The sequence below is a fragment of the Hibiscus syriacus genome, unplaced genomic scaffold (assembly GCF_006381635.1).
Source record: "Hibiscus syriacus cultivar Baekdansim isolate YM2019G1 unplaced genomic scaffold, ASM638163v2 tig00117048_pilon, whole genome shotgun sequence".
NCBI classification, from domain to species: Eukaryota; Viridiplantae; Streptophyta; class Magnoliopsida; order Malvales; family Malvaceae; genus Hibiscus; species Hibiscus syriacus.
Window position 1 is genome coordinate 391,136 of NW_024063538.1, and position 20,362 is coordinate 411,497.

The 20,362-nt window shown below is 32.6% G+C and overlaps 1 pseudogene; it reads right to left on the reverse strand.

Annotated features, from left to right (window-relative positions):
* Positions 1-1,022: 1,022 nt before the first annotated feature.
* On the reverse strand, positions 1,023-19,067 carry LOC120197712 (annotated as a pseudogene).
* Positions 19,068-20,362: the final 1,295 nt, after the last annotated feature.

Genomic DNA, 20,362 nt, shown 5'->3' on the forward strand with positions numbered 1-20,362 from the left:
TTTTCACTTCAATTATCAATGGTTATAAAATTAACAGCGATTGTGATATAGATTTTTCTATTATTTTTTCTTTCAACCACTTTATTGATTTAAATAAAATTATTAAAAAAATAATACATAGAATATTAATAATGAGAGATAAATAATGAGAGACAAATAATATAAAATTTTTAAAAAAACATATATTTTTCAATGATTAATGATCAAAATAACATGTAAAATATTGGTATTTAAAAAAATATTTGAATGATAAAAATAAGAAAATAATAATAGATTGATGATTTATAGTGTAATTTATCCTATGATGGTTAAATTTATATTTAGATAAACTATCTTTTGGTAAAATATCTTAATTTAATTTACTAATAATATATAAAATTGATTAAATATAAATATTTTTTTTAGTTTAATCATCTACTATAGATCGTTTAGTCTAGATTAAGTATTGTAAAGAGCTAAATACCTATTTATATAAACGATATTTCCTAATTTAATTTATTCTATTTACAATATCAAGTTTCGTACGAAATTTTATTTACATATTTATTATAAATTTTTATTATTTTATAATTATGTTAAAAGTATATAATAAAATCGAATGTGAATTTCGACCAATATAAATTTATAAAATCTAGTTTTTATTTATTCATGTATTATAAAATCGAGTATGAATTTCAATCAATATATGTTAAAGTGTGAAACTATTCTTTAAATGCATCATTTAAAAATGAAATAAATTTTAAAATTTTAAAAATCAAAAGAATATTAATAATATTTTATTTTTGAATAAAGTACATATTATTAATTATAAGGTATCTATTTGTATCAAATAAACCATTAATATTTAGTTTTATTGTTAAATAAAAGCATATGTAATAAGGCCGCGGTGGAAATAACAAGTTACAAAGCTCATTCAAGGCCACCATTCCTTGTTGCAGATTGATAAACTAAAGCCAAAAGAACAAAAGGGATGGCCAGTTAAACAACGATGAGAGAGATGAAGAAATCGAAACAAAATCCGATGGAAAACTCGATCGGCATATAAATTACTGTACAGTGCCGGTGAAAATGGTGGGAGTGGGCAACATAGTTAAAAGATTATGGCTAAGGATCAGGCTATGAACATCTCTGCATAATAATGTCTAACCTTGGTGGCTGCCGCCTCCTCTTCTAAGGATGGACAGAAATCCTCCTGAAGATTTATCTTTACGGCGGTTCTCCCCTTCACCTCCGACCTGTTTTACGAACTCATCCCGTGTTAGAATTTGATGCGTCTACTTTTAACTATTTGTGTTTACAAATGGAAATAGAAAAAGGGAAAAGAATTCATGACATGGGCGGTTCTATTAGTACGGATATAAAATATTACGTATTTAAAATATTTTTTAGGATAAATACATATGTTGATAATATAAAATTTTGTATGTCACAGACATAAATAAAATTTTAAGATAAACACAATTAATAAATAAATAATTATTCGTAAAAATTTAAATTTTAGAATAAACACGTATATACCCGGAACTGAAAGTCAATCCAACATTAATTACAAATAATATGATGAAACGTGTTCATATAATAATTTTTCTTTCATTTGGGAACCTCTCACTCAAACACCTCACTTGAGAATATTCCAACAACTTCCCTAAACAATTATAGTTTAGAGATGAAATTAAAATAATAAAAAAATTAAAAATTAAAGTCATAGTTTAAAGATCACTTTAAAATGTTTAAAGGTTTATAGATTAATTTAAAATAAAAGTAAATTTAAAAATAAAATTAAAAATTTAAAGACTTATTAAAATAAAAGACATAAGTTGAAAATATATAATATAATTAACTCAAACTTCTATTATTAGTAAATTGAGTTTCTTCTATTAATTTCGTTAAATAATTTTAATGGGAAAATTGACTTATTAAACCGATGTTTGAGTCTAGCCAAGGCATAGCCTTGGGAGTATCCCAACACATAGGGATGGCCCAAAATGATAAAATTGCTGTTTAATCCCTTTAGAAAATGTAAAAATTTAAATTGGTATAATAGTAAAATTACATTTTGGTCTCCAAAACGGTAACTTTATAGTTTAATCTCTTCAAAAGTTGTGAAATTGTAAATCAATACATCGATGAAATCATATATTGACCTGACCTCTCAAAAACTTTTAATTCAACAATTTTCCAAAAAAAGAAAGTTTGCAACTTCGTCTCTGCAAACAAAAGAACAAGTTATGGGGGTAGAGAAGAAAAACGAACCTCCTTGGCAATTTGTTGTAAAGTCTCTATAATCTCAGAAAAATCAGGTCTTAGTGTTGGATCTTGTTGCCAGCATCTCTCAAGCAGTTCAGCAAGCTTTGGGTTAGTGTTCTTTGGAATTATTGGACGTAGACCCTAACATCAATATGTCAAACGAAGAAATGAATACGTCAGTGTGGTAATAAAGTCCAAGCACCATCAAAAACTCCTTCCATGTGCGACCCTAGGAACTTATATTAAAAATTTAGGGAGGTCGGAATTATAAAAATTCAAGAGGTCCTGATGGAATACCTTTTGAACTACTCCGACAGCAGCTTGTAATGGGGTTAAACATTCATATGGAAGCTGACAATAAGAAATACAAGCAAGTTACCATGAGAACCAACCATAAGAAACCAGCAAACGGCTTCATGAAAACAATCCGAACATATTAAATAAGAACCTTTCCGGTTAACAACTCCCATAATACAATTCCGAAACTGAATACGTCGGCCTTGTGATCGTATGGCTTGTGTTCAATAACCTTCAATGCAAAAGAACTGTTGTAAGAAAACGACCGCACAATAGAATGAGATATCTAGATTTACATGAAAACTCTAATTCCTAATCTCTATTATCTAAAGTGAATTATAAAGTTAAAATTATACTAGGTTTGTGGCTACAATGTTTTTTTTTTTGGCTTTTTAGTCTTGATTTATAACCCTAATCTATGTTATCTATTTATAGAGATAATTACTTGATGACAAAGAAATGTAAGAAAGGACACATTACATCCAGGGATGGGTCGTGGGGGGAGCTTCTCGGAGCAATCGCCCCCTGAAAATTTAAATTCTCGTATAATTTACATATTTCATTTGTATTTTCTTTTGATAGTCTATTTTATCTCTTAAAATTTTATAATTCGTCATCTAATATAAAATATTGCATCCATCCTTGATTGCATCTGATACCATATATATTCAATTGAGAGCTCACCTCAGGAGCCATCCATCTATACGTTCCTGTTTCAGCCGTCATAACTCCAGATTGAGCTTTCACTCTAGCAACACCAAAATCAGCAACCTTAACCACCTGTATGAAAAGCACGTAACAAACTTTTATTAAGAAGTGAACGTTACATGAAAGCTGTATATTTGATTTTAATTACATGATTATTTCTGAATTTCACCTCTCTACTCTACAAAAACTAAGAAATTAGGTCTTCTATTTTAATTTATTCGAATTGGGTTCATATTTTACGAAAACTGAGAAGTTAGTTTAGTTATGACAAATGCATGAAATTCAGTTACTGAGTTTTGAATTGTTGAACTGCCTACTTCTAGGCCAATGATTTCAATGTCAAGGTTTAACTATATTACTCGATTGGACTACTCGGTTTTTTCTAAAGCACATGAACCGAGATCTGACAAATTAAAGTAAAGAGATTAACCTCTAGATTTTCGTAAAGTGGAGGGATGAAATTTTAATTAGATCATTACAAATCACCAATCATGTTATTAGGGGAGAAAAGCAAGTTTAAGCATCTTACTTCATTTTCATCCATAAGAAGATTGGGAGCCTTCAAATCCCGATGGATTATTGTTTGGTGCAAGTAGTTCATTCCTTTGGAAACATCTATTGCAACTTTAAGCAAGGATGGAAGCTTGAAAACACCCTTTGCTTATGAAGGTAATCATATACACTTCCACCGGACATAAAATATAATACTTTCTTTTTTCATTTAGAAAAGAATAATAATCTTAAATATCACTTTCAACATGTTAGTACAACAAATAAAGAATCGGCAGGCTACCTGTTACAATATACAAGTTTGGAGACTTGGTACATGCACCAATCAATTGTACACGTTCTTGTGCCTAACCTTCCTGCGAGTTTTGAAGGAAACAGTCGATTAAAGGAACAGATATTTCCTAAAACTAATGTAGTCATCCCAAATAAAGAATATGTAAAATTAAAATTCAATATTTTCGCCAAAAACCTCATGATGAAAATCTCCTGGGAAACTCTCTCGCAAATCGGTATTTATACGCTCCGGCTTGAGGACCTTAATAGCCACTTCCTGACTACGGTAAGTACCTTTATACCTAAACAGGATAAGAAGGACAATATGTTAAAGCTCAAACAAAAAGAACACGATCAGAAGTTACCAGTTCACTCACCAATATAATATATATATACACTCGATCAAAAGTTATTTCACTTACAGATCACCATATGACCCAGATGCAACTTTGTTCTCGAACTTCAAGTGTCTAGGGTCAATTTCCCAAACATCAATCCCGTCATAGGAATGCCACATATTCTGGTCATCATTGGTGCCCATTTCCTCATCCAGTTCACTCACCAATATATATATATATATACACTCGATCAGAAAGTTGTTATTTCACTTACAGATCACCATATGACCCAGATGCAACTTTGTTCTCGAACTTCAAGTGTCTAGGGTCAATTTCCCAAACATCAATCCCGTCATTAGGAATTGCCACATAATTCTGGTCATCATTGGTGCCCATTTCCTCATGGTCTCTCGAAGGAGGAAAGGAATGTTGCTTCAGCCAATACTGCTTCTATACAACAGAAAAAACGCATAAAAGAAAGTATGATTTGAGTTGCTCATGGTTTAAGCACAAACTTTTAACTAATATATTACTACATTGTCAACAACCTATATAACAAGTGGTTAAAAGCTTTCAGTTGACACCTCCCTTCTCTCTTAGATTGTGGGTTCAATACCCATTAGTAGCAAAAATTCCCTTCCCCTCCTCTTAGGTAGAAATTGTTCAAAAAAAAAAAGGCCGAGTTCAAGAAGAGCTCAGTTTCCTCAATGCAAGGGCTAATAATGCATGGAGATCAACAATAGTATAATGATATTGTAAATTTGAAACATTTCAAGCAACAGAAAGCCATACAGCTGATCAATTTTGTAAATATTATCATGCAGCTTCACTTGGAAAAGTTAGAGAAAGCCAAAAGAAAACTATCAGCAGAATTTTTTTGTTAAACTAGACTCTCAAGTCTCAATAATCCAGTACGTTAACCTGTTATAGGTAAGGTTAAAATGATATACACGCTCAATGCTGGACTAACACCCCAACATTCCATATTAATCAGTAGAGGATGATAAAACTAGACTTAGCAATGTGTATTTTTGATGTCTCGTGTTTGTATTATTTTTCACGACATAATGACTATATAACTTGACATATTAATAATATAAATTTTAATATGTCACGTTATATAAATTCTAACAAGTTCATGTATTTTGTCATATTTAAATTATTTTTATGTTGTGATAGGTGTTTTATTTAGTTATTATTTTGACTTTAAATTGCTCATTAATTGTTAGTTTTTGTGGCTGATTTGTTCGTTTGATTCATTTTTGTGTAGGACTAAATTCTGGAAATTGCACTAAAATGACATAATTATACAATTTTTTTATTTTCGGAATCAAAATTAGATTAATGGGCATGACTCCAGTCATTACGCATCTGACAAGGTGATGAGTCAGCAGCTTCTAGAACGTCCAATTAACGCTTCTAGAAGGACGAATGTATCGGTCACACGTTTCTGCAATTCGAATTTAAGTTAAACTCATGTTTTTATGATATTAGTTTAAATATTATATTTTATCTTATCTTTATTTTTACTATTTTAGTTTAAATAGTTTAAATATTTTCATTATGAATTATCTCTTTATTTTAAGAATTATATTTTCCTTATTTTTAGGATTTTAAAGGCTATAAATACCTCTCAGGGTAAGCTTAGAAACTCATTCAGAATTCATTCTTCTTATTTCCTCTAGTTTTATAAAAATTTTCTTTTATTTTCCAAAGTTTTTCTTTGTTTTTATTTTTATTTTTAAAATATGCCAAGTATAATTGTCATACTTAACTAATTTCTCCATAGCCAAGTGCTGAAGCGATGACTCAATCCCTATTGTGAGGGTTGAAAACACTAAAATAACTTCGGGTTATTTCTCAATTTTCTGAAGGAATAAGATTGGTAATCGACCAATCTTTTTAAAATCAAACGCTTTTAATCAAAAAGTCGATGTTGGTTCGGAAGTTGTTCTGATTTATAGTTGGGAGGAAGAATCGACTGGTAGCAAGTTTGACTTCTTGTGAACACACTTAGCGTTGGTCCGCTACGGGAAATTGAGATCGGACTCGATTTTCATTGAGACAACATAGTCCGAGTCGAGTTTTCCAAATCTATAAAACAATTTGTCGTTAATGACGATAATCGTAGTTAGTCTCCGTAAAGGACTGGTATCCAAAATAGATTTTGGGTTATCGATTCATAAGAGAGAAAAACAAGTTACTGGGGTTGGACCATGTAGACTGTAACCAACGAATAACCGAAGCACACTTTTATCCGATGATCATAGGAATTTGAGGCAAGATGAAGGCAAATGCTAATTCACTATAAGTTTCTTCATCTCAATCACTTTAAATGATTTAATTAATTATTTTCTTTTATTTAATTATTATATTTTATTTTAAAAACACCTTTTAAACCCCCTATTTAATCTTATCCAAAACTCTACTTTATCTCATCCTTTTCTAAATCAAAAAGTTCACTTCATCGGAAACACCAGAGTCTTTGTGGACTAACTTGCTTTCTTACTCTACTCTCTTTCTTTCTTTCTTTCTTATTTTTAAGAAGTCGAAATTATTTTGACAGAAAACGACACCTGTCAAAATTGGCGTCGTTATCAAGGACTTCAGCTAAAGTAACTGATAAAGTTGTTTCTTTTTTTATTTATGACCAGAAATAATTCAAGTGATTGGTAGAATTTGATCCAGAAACGAAGCTCGAGCCAGACGAATTTACGCAAAAACACTTCTAGAAAAAAGAAGAAAACAACAAAGAACAACTGGAGCATTGAGATCTATAATTAAATCTGGGAGGATCATATTCCTTTGATAAAAATAAAGAATTGATAACCAAAGATACACTAGGTGAAGAGAACATGCCAGAACCAATGGCAGATCAAACGATTCAACAATTAGTTGTGGCTCTGTATCACTTTTCCTCAAGGTGCAAACTCCATTTACTCTTAAAAACGAGCCATATTCATCTCCTTCCTATATTCCATGGGCTTCCCAGTGAGAGTCCACACAAACAACTCACAGAGTTTCATATGGTCTGTTCAAGCATGAAACCTGAGAGAGTATCTGATGACCAAATAAAACTACGGGCTTTCTCTTTTTCTGTATCTGGTTTAGCTAAAGAATGACTATTTTATTTACCTCCCAATTTTATAAATACTTGTGCTGATTTAACTCGGATTTTTCTTGATAGGTTTTTCCCAACAAAAGCAAGTGAATTAAGGAGATACATTATGAGAATAGACAAAGGATGGTGAATCGCTTTATGATTACTGAGAGTGATTTAGGAAGCTTTGTGCAAGCTGTCCACAACACGGATTATCCAAGCAAACACTCAAGTATTTCTATGAAGGGCAGCTTCTAATGAAGATGAAAACTATAGACGCTGCTAGTGGATAAGTCTTGTGAACAAAACACCAGCTACAGCAAGGGAAATAGTTTTGACAATGGCTTCCAACTCTCAACAGTTTGGCACTTCAAGTGACCCAGCGACGGGTTCACAAGATAAGTATTATTTCCTTAGAAAAAATCGAAATTAACTAACATAGGAAATATTGGATCACCAAAAGTATGCGGAATATCCACAATCCCATATCATCCGACAGACTGTAGTCCAAAGAGGAAATTGGCGGAGAAGAAATTATGTAAGGAACTTTTCGGGACCTCCCTAGAGACCCTATAACACATACTTCAACACTTATAATCCGGGATGGAGAGACCATCCAAATCTGAGCTATGGACAAAACCCAAGGCCTAATCATGCCTATCAATCAAGGCCATCTCCACCACCTCATGAACGCGAAAGTCCTCTTTGGAATTTATCGTTGAGATGTTGGCTTTCTCAAGAAAATTCCAGAATCACTGAGGCTCATTTACAAGAAATAGATAAGCATATTAGTCAAATAGCTCAGTCCGTGGACGTTTAGAATAACAAGGTAAGCTTCCATCACAAATCGGCGAACCCATAGGAAAATGTTAGCACCATCACACTTCGAAGCGGTATAATTATCGAACAACCAGCCCTAGACGATGTTGGCACAAATCCAAAAGAAGTGAAAAAAAAATTCGAAATCCCAATAGAAGAAGAAGTTGACACAGATCTCAAGGAAAAGGGATTGACGCAAATCCTCAGAGAAATAAGAAAAAAGTTTCAAAGCCTGATCCGACCATCTCCCTATGAAACTCCACCATATTTTCCTTCCAGGTAAGTAAAAGAGAAAACAAGCTGAAGAGAAGGAAATTCTGGAAGTGTTCCGAAAGGTTGAAATCAACCCTCCTTGATGTAATTCGAAAATACCAAGGTATCCTAGATTTCTTAAAGACTTTTGTACTAAAAAAATAGATTTCTTAAAGACTTTGTACTACAAAAGAAAAGCTTACCGGAACAAAAAAGGTAAATATGGGAGAACATATCTCAGTTGTTTTCCAACGAAGTTATACCAAAACTAAAAGACCAAGGTGTGTTCGCAATACTCTGTAAAATTGGTAAAGTTTGATAAAGCGAGCCATGTGTGATCTTGATACCTATTAATGTGATGTATCTCTCTGTTTATAACGATTACTATTGAGCCTTTGAAGGATACAAGAATATAAATTTATTCGAAAAATATCATTCAATCTGTCGACAGATCTGTCATCTACCCGAAAAGACTCTTGAAAAATGTGCTGGTAAAGGTAAACGCTTAATATTTCCCGCTGATTTTTATGTAATTGACATGGAGAATGATCGCACTAATACTTCTTCGATATTCTATTGGGGCGTCATTTTTAAGTACTGCACACACAAAGATTGACATAAGAAACGAAACTTTAACCATGAAGTTTAATGGTGAGATCATTAAATTTGATGTGTATAAGAAAATGAAACGCCCAGACAAATTGGCGAGCATAAATTATGTTGATATTATTGATCCTTTGGCAAATGAGTTTGTAGAAACTAATGTATCTTTTGATCTATGCAGGGAGTTAGAAGACTACAATGAGGAAATCATAGAGTTAGAAAATTTATTTTCTATTAATTCTGATTTGCGTTTGATTCTTTCTAAAATTATGCCTTCTATTTTGCAGAACTTGAGATAGAACTGAAAGAAATACTGAAACACTTAAAGAATGCCTTTTGGGAGAAAATGATACTTCATTGGTTATTTCGGATAAACTTTCAAAGCTAAAATATCCAAAAGAAAACCTATGAGAATACTAAATTCTACAAGAAAGAAATAAAAGAATTATACGGTTGTAGAATTTTCATAAGGAAGTTCTTAGTTAGAAAAATGTATGAAGTGGAGGAAGTATTTCTTTCGAAATCTATAGTCTAAACAGGTCATCGAGATAACGACGTTAAAAAAAATCACTTGATGGAATGCAACCCATTTTGTTTATTTTTAGCATACTTTATTTCATTTTAATTATTTCATTCTATTTTATTTATTTTATCAGATGCTTAATTTTATTTATTTTTCTCTAAACAGATTCGAATTTCGAAAATATAATCGAGGGAGTAGTGTTTCAAATATAGAGACAAGAGGCGGTGCAGGTTAGAATAACCCACCCCTACAGGTACATGATAGCAATCCCCAAGTCAAAGTTTTTCCTCTTCTCAATACTTCTAACTTCGGGGGGGCTTGAAATTTTTTTCGACGGCGTACCTTATCATCTCTATCTTACCTTTTTAAATCTAATCTTATCACATTCCTTTTGAATTTCTCATGGGTCCCGTACTAAAACAAAACAAAAATCCAAATTGTTTTGGTTTATCGACCACTTCTTCTATCTCCCAAAATTGTTTTAAATTTTTTCCTATTTTTTAATATTTAATGGACCCACCTATAATTTTCAAATTCTTTTTAACTCAAATTCTTTTATCCTTTTTTGTTTAATAACACACGTAACCTAGCTCCCATTTAACAAACAACACCATTCCTTTTCATTCGTTTTCTTCCCTAGTCGTACGACAACAACCCTTTTCTTATTCTTTTTACTTTCACGATCGACCTCCACACCCATCGCACCACCTCCTCCACTCCGACTTTCTTTGCTTTTTCTTTAATCCAATATGGTGAGAACGCGTAACCAAGCCAAGCAAGGGTCCTCCGCCGCTCAACCTTGGAGGATACCGTCGCCATACCGCTCTAGCCTTGTGCCGTCCTAAGCGATTCCAACACGCTGCTCGCTCCACCTCCTCCTCGTCGTGGTGGGTGACGGTCGCAAGGATCTCCACCGAAATTCCAAGCCCACGTATGAACCCACCGTCGCTCCATTCACCGGCCATTTTGCCCCCTCAGCTACTACCGGTCTAAGTAATCCACGACCGCCCAGACCTTCATCATTGGCTACCCCGACGTTCTACTCTATATCGTTGGTTGCACTTTCCAATCGATGTCGGATGTCGTGCTACAATCATCTGCTATCCCTGAACAGCCCGAGGTAACTCTACACTGTTGGAAATTGAACCTTTACTGATGTGGCACCTATTTTTGGTTTTACAGAGGACTTTGAACAGGTTTTCCCATTCTAACAGGTGTTTGTCGTTGCTTCCTTTTCTCATCAGTATGTTGCGCCACCACCATCTCATTCATTTGCTGCAAGCTTTGCCTCTGATTTTGTGAGCATTCTGCTCATGGTGGTGATGTTGATAATGAAGGTTCTTCTGAAAGACACCGTCGGGGTCGAACTTATTCGATCCTAATTGAAAAAGTCCATGGATATCTTTAATTTGATAATGACGAGTCCTGAAGGTTCGACAGCATCCGACATTGTCGGTTTCAGGTTTACAAATATATTCTCTCTCGTACTTTTGATACTTTACATTTACGAGATTTTGTTTCTAATTATTTGTTTGTCATTGGTTAGGAATTGTATCATGAAATTAGGAGTAACACATATTTTGGATTAGTGTTCAAATTTTATGCTACGTTTACCTTTTTATCATCGAGTCGTTCTATCGACTCTCCTGATGTTATATCATTTCGATTGCTTGGCCAGTATTTAGAATGTCTGTGAATGATTTCACTTTTTCTATGGGGTTCGTGACGGATGTCACGGATCATGGATATCTGGCTTTTTACTTGAGATGCCTCAAGATTCGACACTGACATAGCTTATGAGGCACTCACAGGATCTGTGGGAGTTCAATACAATGCACACACTATTAGAGCATGGCACATTCATGATCATGCTCTCCACTATATCCACCGATTTTTAGCATACAATTATTCCAGAGGTAATGATACTATGTCTACATTAAGTAAGGTTGAAATATTCTTTTTATGGTATATGCAAACCGATACTAAGATAAATTTAGGATTTTGGTTCGCCCGCGCCCTTGAGCGGGTTGTGCACTCCAATCACCCTATTCTCGGACCTTATATTACTTACCTTGCATCTCGTTTTTGTTCTATTGACGTTTCACACTGCTCAATTTACTTATGCTTTTGCAATGGATGCTTTGGATGCTAGGTGTTTGGATAATTTGGGCCTCCTTGTCGGCAACCTCGACATTCCTCACATAATTTCTCCTGGCACTATCATGCCTCGCAATCAACGAGTTTTTTTCTCCAAATGACTACTCCATAACCACCACTAGACAAACATCCACACAGTGAGATCCATGCAATTCATGGGCACCTCGATTCCATTGAGGCTAACTTAGCTAAGATCCTGTCCTATATTTGACCGGGTTCATCTCGTCGTGGTCGCGGCTGGGGTCATCATTAAATCAGGGGAGTAATTTTGTTCCCTCTCTTATGCTTTTATATTCATATTGGAATAATATGGTCTAAGTGGGTGGTAGAATTTGCTATCAAATTCTTCGCTTGCTTATTTGATTGTTTGGAATTAAGTTATTTTGATATTGATGTGTTGAAATCTTTAGTTGCTTATCTTGAAATTTACTTTATACTCTTGTTTCCTTTTGGATTGTGACATGTTTTGATCGAATTCAATTTGCATGATGGTGATTAGTATAGCTGGTGATTTTCTGCTAAGTATTGATATTTCATGCATTTATTGATGAAGATGAACTTACTCAGTACATATAAGCCTTTTCTTGTGAGATTCGAGCCTAACGAGCATATATTTCTTTCTTGCTAATTGTTTGACTTGAGTGTACCATAATAATTATGATATTCTAGAACTTGTAATCAATGCATATCGAAACTACATGTTGGGTATAATGTTTTAATGTTATAGGGGCACTTAAGATTAAACTCACTTTTTCCCAAAAAGCCTACCCATTTATATATATGCTAGTGAACCACTTTTTGAGCCTTTATCATTTTTTTTTTATTTTACATCATAATTAAACCCAGCCTTTATTTTTATCCCTCTTTCTACCCTTATCAAGACAAGTAGTAGTTGTTTACATTGATATATATTCCTTATTTTATTATTTCATTATTTTTTTCATTTTTATTTAAAAAGGGTGAAAAAGAACAAAAAAAAAAGAAAAAGAATGAAAAGAAAAAAATATTATGTTATGTTTTTATATGTTTGCTTTTATTTTATGTTATAAAGATTAGGAATAATTTGTAAATATCTTGTCTTGGTACTTAAATCTGTCATCATGGTCTTTTTCTCACCCTAACCTAAGCCCCATTACACCCTGATTTAAAAACCCTTTGATTATTGCATCTGTTCACTTTAGTAGTGGAGACTGATTGGATTACAAGCCTATGGTAATATCTTGATAAGTTCCGGCTTGAGCGATTTACCATAAACAATTTGAGTGGATATGTGTGAATCTATGTGAGGTATTGAGTTATGTTTTATTGATGTTGGCAATTAATTGTGATATCTTGCTTGCTTAAAATTCTCCTAAGTTGTGTCTTTGCTTGATTGTATCTTGAATTCGACAATTGTCATGAACTTAGTTCGATTGGAAGTTTGAGAAATAAATTGAATTGAAGATGGCAATTGGTGATTTTAATGTTAATTGAGGAATGCTTGAGGACAACATTGAACAAGTGAGCGGGAATTTGATAGTGTTTTATTTAGTATTATTTTGACTTTAAATTACTCCTTAATTGTTAGTTTTTGTGACTGATTTGTTCATTTTTTATTTATTTTTTGTGCAAGACACTAGATTTTAGAAATTACCTAAAAGGACAAAATTATGCAGTTTTTTATTTTGGAATCAATGTTGGATTAGTGGGGACTCTAGACATGAACATCTGACGAAGCGATGAGTCAGTATCTTCTAGAATGTCCAGTCAGCGCTTCTAAAAGGACGAATGGATCAACCACACGTTTCTGCAATTCGAATTTAAGTTAAACTCAAGTTTTTAGGATATTAGTTTAAATATTTTTATCTTATCTTTGTTTCAGTATTTTATTTTAAATAGTTTGAGTATATTAGGAATTATCTATTTTAGGAATTATATTTCATTGTTTTTAGGATTTTTGAAAGCTATAATACCCTTTCAGGGTAAGCCTAGAAACATATTCAGAATTCATTCTTCTTCTTCCTCTGGTTTTATAAAGTTTTCCTTTTTTTTTCTCCCAAAGTTTTTCTTTGTTTTTATTTTTATTTTTAAAATATGCTAAGTATGATTGTCATACTTAGCTAATTTCTCTATAGCCAAGGGCTAACGCAATGACTCAATCCCTATTGTGGGGATTGAAAAGCATTAAAATAATTTCGAGTTATTTTCTCAATTTTTTGGAAGAATAAGATTGGTAATTGACCTATCTTATTAAAATCAAAACGGTTTTTAATCAAAAAGTCGACGTTAATTCGGAAGTTGTTTTGAATTATAGTTGGGAGGAAGAATCGGTTGGTAGCAAGTTCGACTTCATGTGAACACACTTAGTGGCGGTCCGCTAAGGGAAATTGAGATCGGGCTCGATTCATTAGGACAACATAGTCCAAGTTGGATTTTTCTAGATCTATAAAACAATTTAGCGCTAACGACGATAGTCGTAGTCAGTTTCCGTAAAGGACTGATATCCAAAAATAGATTTTGGGTTATCAATTCACAAGAGAGAAAACAAGTTACAGGAGTTAGACCCTGTAGACTGTAACCGACGAATAACCGAAGCAAAAATTTATTCTGATAATCAATAGGAATTTGAGGAAAAAGCTGAAGCCAAATGCTAATTTCACTATAAATTTCTCTTTATCTCAATCACTTTAAATTATTTAATTAATTATTTTCTTTTATTTTAAAAACAACTTTTAAACCCCTTATTTAATTTTATCCAAAACTCTACCTTATCTCATCTTTTTTTTAAATCAGAAAGTTCACTTCATCAGAAACACCGGAATCCCTGTGAACCGACCTTGCTTCCTACTCTACTCTCTCTTATTATTTATTTTTAAGAAGTCAAAATATTTTAACAGTAAAACGACATGTCATGCTGAGTTGTGTTTATATATCTTTCTCGACTCATGTCATTTTTAAAATTGCCAGGAGCCCTGGACTAACCAAAAAACACCTTGCAAAAAAGTACTCCATATTTAATATCTGAAGATTCAATACGTTTCAAAAAAAAAACACTTAAACTGCAGTAGAGAATTACCTCAATTTTTAAGATTTCCTTTTCCAAAGCAACTTTAAGCAGCTCGGTTTCCTGACAATTAAACAATTATAATTTGTAATTCCAAACCTTAAACCATTCCGTACAGCAGGATGCACTCATTACCTCTCTCAATGGAATTTTAATAAATACAAGGAAAACAAAATAATTACCTCTAAACTAACAATGAAGGAATCCATAAGTTGAAAGGGGGGAGGGATATAAACATAAGAGAAAAACAAATAATGAGAAATGTTATTCTTAGTTTTAGTTAAATAATCATTGTAGAAAACAATATGTTTATAGGTATAGCTATAGAAGTATATTAAATGAAAAATACCTCATAAGGCCAACCATCAACAACATCCAGAGAGTAACCATCGATTGTGGAAAATACATGTGCTTCCTGGATGTTCAGCCAAGCTCAGCAAGCAGTGCGCTGAACTGCAGTATTGCATAGGCAAAATCAACGGGTAAAGAAACAATACTGCATGGTCAAAATTTAAAAGATATACATTTAGCATATAAGCTCAAGAACTCTACTGGAAGTAATCCAAATTTTGATAACAACAGAATAAATAGTTGTTTTACATGCAATATGACCAATCAGAATATGTGCCCGCAGTTGATTGAACCATGAGTCATAAGTAACTAAGGAGCATTGTTATTATTTTATTCCAAAAGATTTAAGGGCCCAACCATCCGAGTTCATAAAGCAACTTCAAGATAACAGATGGTAAAAAATTACATGTAAGCCATAAATCAAAGGGTAATTCTCAGACTCATCATTCCAATACACTGCTACAAAAAGTCAATGACAGACGTCACTTGCTGGTGCAACATACAAAAGTAGAGATTACGGCCAACGGGTTATCAAAGGGAAAGGAGATTCCACTAATTCTGAAGGTCTATTTTTGATGAGGAAACAGGTCTGCATATAATGTAATTTCTTACTTCTTGTAACCATGGGAGCATATATAATATACCCCTTCTGTGCCACATTTTGGAGGTAAGATTTTATTCACACGGTTATGGAATGTATAATTATCACTGGCCAGATTTTCTCTGTGTGCAGCTCCTAGGAGTTCAAAAACCATTTCCAAGAATTTGTGTGTATATATACACACGTTTATAAAAAAAACCAACCTATCATATACCTTACTAAGAAGTTTCGGTTTGTCTTCTGTTGAAAATGTAACTTCGTGCATGGGCCTGCATCGCATGAAAGAATGAAAATTTCACCATAAAAAATGGTTATAAAGTATTTATAATCTTCACCAAAAGACACAAGTTTCAATCTGTGAACAATAAGTCAGGCAGATGAAAGCTGAATGTGACTAGAGGTCAGCATAACTGTGCAAAAACACACTAAAATTGAAGAAAACACAAGATGGTGGATGAGGAAGCATTGTTTTCTGGTAAGAAAGTTGAACTTTACAAGACCTTATCAATTCATGCACTCCTAATTAAAAAGATCCATATACATTAAAAAAAACTATAAAGTGATCAAGTCCAAGAAAACAAACTGCTACTAACTTAACCAAAGTTTAGTAGAAACAATCGCCCTTCCTAAGGACATTTTAAGGCGTAAATAAATAGCTAAATACGGGAAAGATGTGAATTGGCAGGTACAGAGCTATTTCCATCTTGATCCTTAGACTTATTTGCTTCAAGTGCAAGGGCTTCAAGATTAGGCGATGAGCCAAATGCAGGTGGTGGATGTATGCTGGCAATTGAAAAGCCAGCTAGAATTGTCAGCATCATTACGACTAGTCAATGTGCAAATGTGCAAAGTGGAAAATAAAAGCAAACCTCTGTCTGCTAGAGTGTCTTGGAGAATTTGAGCAGACTCCTCACATGGGAGGTTTGAAAGGGAGGAATCAGCCAAACTCTCATCAGAAATAGATGGACCTGCACAAGTACATAACCCTCGTTATACATTTGACCACAAAGAAAGTTTTAAAAAAAGTACAAAACATTTAAGAACAATAAGAGCTTGAACCAATAGGTTATGATATAAGACAACACATTATTTCAAATACAGAACTTGAATGCTTAGAAAAAACTCGCAGATGCTCACAGGAACATATCCAGAGATGGGTATAAAGCAATAACAAATAGATGAAACATACGTTAAGTTGTCAATGGAGAGTGAGAACACAAATGCCTTCTAAAGTAACAATGAATGCATAAGATATCACATGGTTGGGGTTTTAATAGGGAGAAAAGGAAGGGGAAAATGTTTGGAAAAACATATAATTAAACTTCTAACAGTGTTGAGTACGCATTACATCAAATATAACATTTTAAGGTCCGTTAGCTTTCATAACTTCATAGTTTATGTCTTTATTCAGTAGTAGCAAGTGCAATTGTCCACTAGATATTGATGTGTTTATTGAGCTATAATTCAATGCTAACATTCATTTTAGAAAGATTTAAAAGGGCCAACCTACAACTTAGATAAACAGCCAAAAGCATCTACAAATTCCAACAAGCAATCAAATAACGTTATGTTTGTGAAAAACATTCTAGGTTTCACCATTAGATCTCTCTATCTTTCCACTATTTATCTCTTTATCTTTCCATCATCCTATGAATAGAAAAGAAAGCATGAAAATGACTCCAAGATGAGAAGATGAAATAGACAGACACAAACTAAAAGAATATCTTCAGTCAACTAACTTGAGACACGGTCAAAACCAAAAGACCTTATAGCCTACCAAGATTGGGCAAATCTCTCAGAGTCCAGAACCATAAACCTAACACTAATAATTATGAAAATTGATACATGCACTTCTGCACTAATCACTGCACGAGTCGAACTTCCAGGGCTGGTCTGTTGGCAGGATCATGAGCCATACAGCAATCTCTTGCATCAGACATCTTCTGCTCTTGCACATTCACATCCAACGCATAGCTGAAAATATCACACACAATCAATTAACAAATAATATTCAATTTATGGAGAAATCAGAAGAAAATTGTAAAAAAAAAAAGGAAACTATCAAATCTGCTTCACTCTACTTGTTTCGGATCTTAACGGCAGCAAGCCAACATTAAAAAAAAGTCATAAAAGATATTATACACAATTAAAATTTTCAACAAAAACTTAGTTAAAATTGCATATTAAGCGCTACTGATTAACCGTAATATTAAGCAAACAATTCTTAACTCAAACGCTTTATTCGTCGATGCACAAAATCCAAACATTAAAAAGCAAAAATCATAGCTGAGATTCAGTCCTCAACAGATACAGATATATAACAAAAATTATGTGAAATGTGATTTTTTTTTTTGAATTTTTATTTTGTATGTGGTAATTAGAAGGAAAGCAACAAATGCAAAACAGATCATACCGAGAGTACTTGAAGTGAGTCCAAAGCTCGTCTTCGAAACCAGGCCGATTAGCCTCATCTTTGCGGATTCTCGAAGCCGCCGCAGATCATTGTACACTTCGAGTTTCTGCCGCTGTTGGGCGGCTGTTCTGAAAACGGCGACGTGTCCTTCGCTTTGCTCCCGCAACTGTATATTCAATTTATGGAGAAATCAGAAGAAAATTGTAAAAAAAAAAAAGGAACTATCAAATCTACTTCACTCTACTTGTTTCGGATCTTAACGGCAGCAAGCCAAACATTAAAAAAAAGTCATAAAAAGATATTAATACACTAATTAAAATTTTCAACAAAAAACTTTAGTTATAAAATTGCATATTAAGCGCTACTGATTTAACCGTAATATTAAGCAAACAATTCCTTAACTCAAAACGCTTTATATTCGTCGATGGCACAAAATCCAAACATTAAAAAGCAAAATCATAGCTGAGATTCAGTTCCTCAACAGATACAGATATATAACAAAAATTATGTGAAATGTTGATTTTTTTTTTTGAATTTTTATTCTTTGTATGTGGTAAATTTAGAAGGAAAGCAACAAATGCAAACAGATCATACCGAGTAGGGAGACGCTTGAAGTGAGTCCAAAGCTCGTCTTCGAAACCAGGCCGATTAGCCTCATCTTTGCCGGATTCTCGAAGCCGCCGCAGCACTTCATTGTACACTTCGAGTTTCTGCCGCTGTTGGCGGCTGTTCTGAAACGGCGACGTGTCCTTCGCTTTGCTCCCGCAACTGTCGTTATTTACTTCCATCAGCATTGAAAAAAGAAAGGAAAGGTGAATGTGATGATATTTTTGCTTTTCGTTTACGTTGAGTTATATAAGATTCGCAGATTTAACATTTATCAATAATATCATTTTCTGCAAATATTATCATGCTTGGATTGAACGAATATTAATGGTTTATTTATAGTGTTCGCACCACTCAATCAAGCCGATATCGATTATTTATATGAAAGTAAATCTCGATAAATATAGGGTAAACTATACCATAGTTCATTCAATTATTGATAAGATTACAAATGAGTCATTATATTTCAAATAGTTACAAATAAATCTTCAAGTAATCGATTGTTACAAAAAACACTATACCGTTAAAAGTAAAAAGACGTAAACTTTTTAATTATAGTCACTCAAGTAATCGACTACTCAATTTATCAATTATAACAATTTGATCACTTAGTCTATCAATTCTTGTAATCATGAACTTGATTGTAATTGAAAAAATTAATGTTTGTTACACATTAAACTATAAATTGACCTATTTATAATAATAAATTAATCTATTTCTAATCTTATTAATAATTAAGTAACATATGAGTATTTTATCCATAAATATAGTAAAGTCTATTAGGTTAAGGGATAAAAAATCATTTAACTTCACATCAAAATATTTCTAAATCTTTGAAATTTATTAATTGATCGAGTAGTTAAAAGTATTTATGTTGTTTTATTTTTTATAAGTTTAAATTTTGACATTCATTTTAATAATGTAATATCTTTACATAATAAAAAAATATTTTTTAATTCTTTCATTAAAATAAGTTAATTAAATAATTATTGCATGAAACTCATCAAGTGATCTTAGTGGTAAAAGAGAATGTTTTTCTCCCAATAGATTATATATTCAAACAGCTACGTTTGTAGGGTGTTTATATATTATCAATTGATTAAGAATATTTTAAACAAATATTATCTTATAATTCCTCAAACTATTAAAAAATTATTATTACATAAGATAAAAAAATCATGAAACTCAACATAAATATCTAATATTATAATGATTTATGAAATAGTTAATCCCAATTAATCAAAAGAAGCTCCGGCATATTCTTGATGCCCACTAAAGTCTAATTGGATAAGGTCTGGACCGGAAAAGACATTTTACCCCCACCTTACTTTGTGATCGGCTATTCTTATGTTACATTAAATTACGATGATGCTGACTTTACAATAATATATAAACGTCCAATTGAATTTAATATTTATTAAAATAAAAATAATTTATATAAAACAATTTGATTAAATTATAATTTATTTATGCATTTTCATTTAAATTATATTGCAATAATAATTTTATTCTTAAATTAAA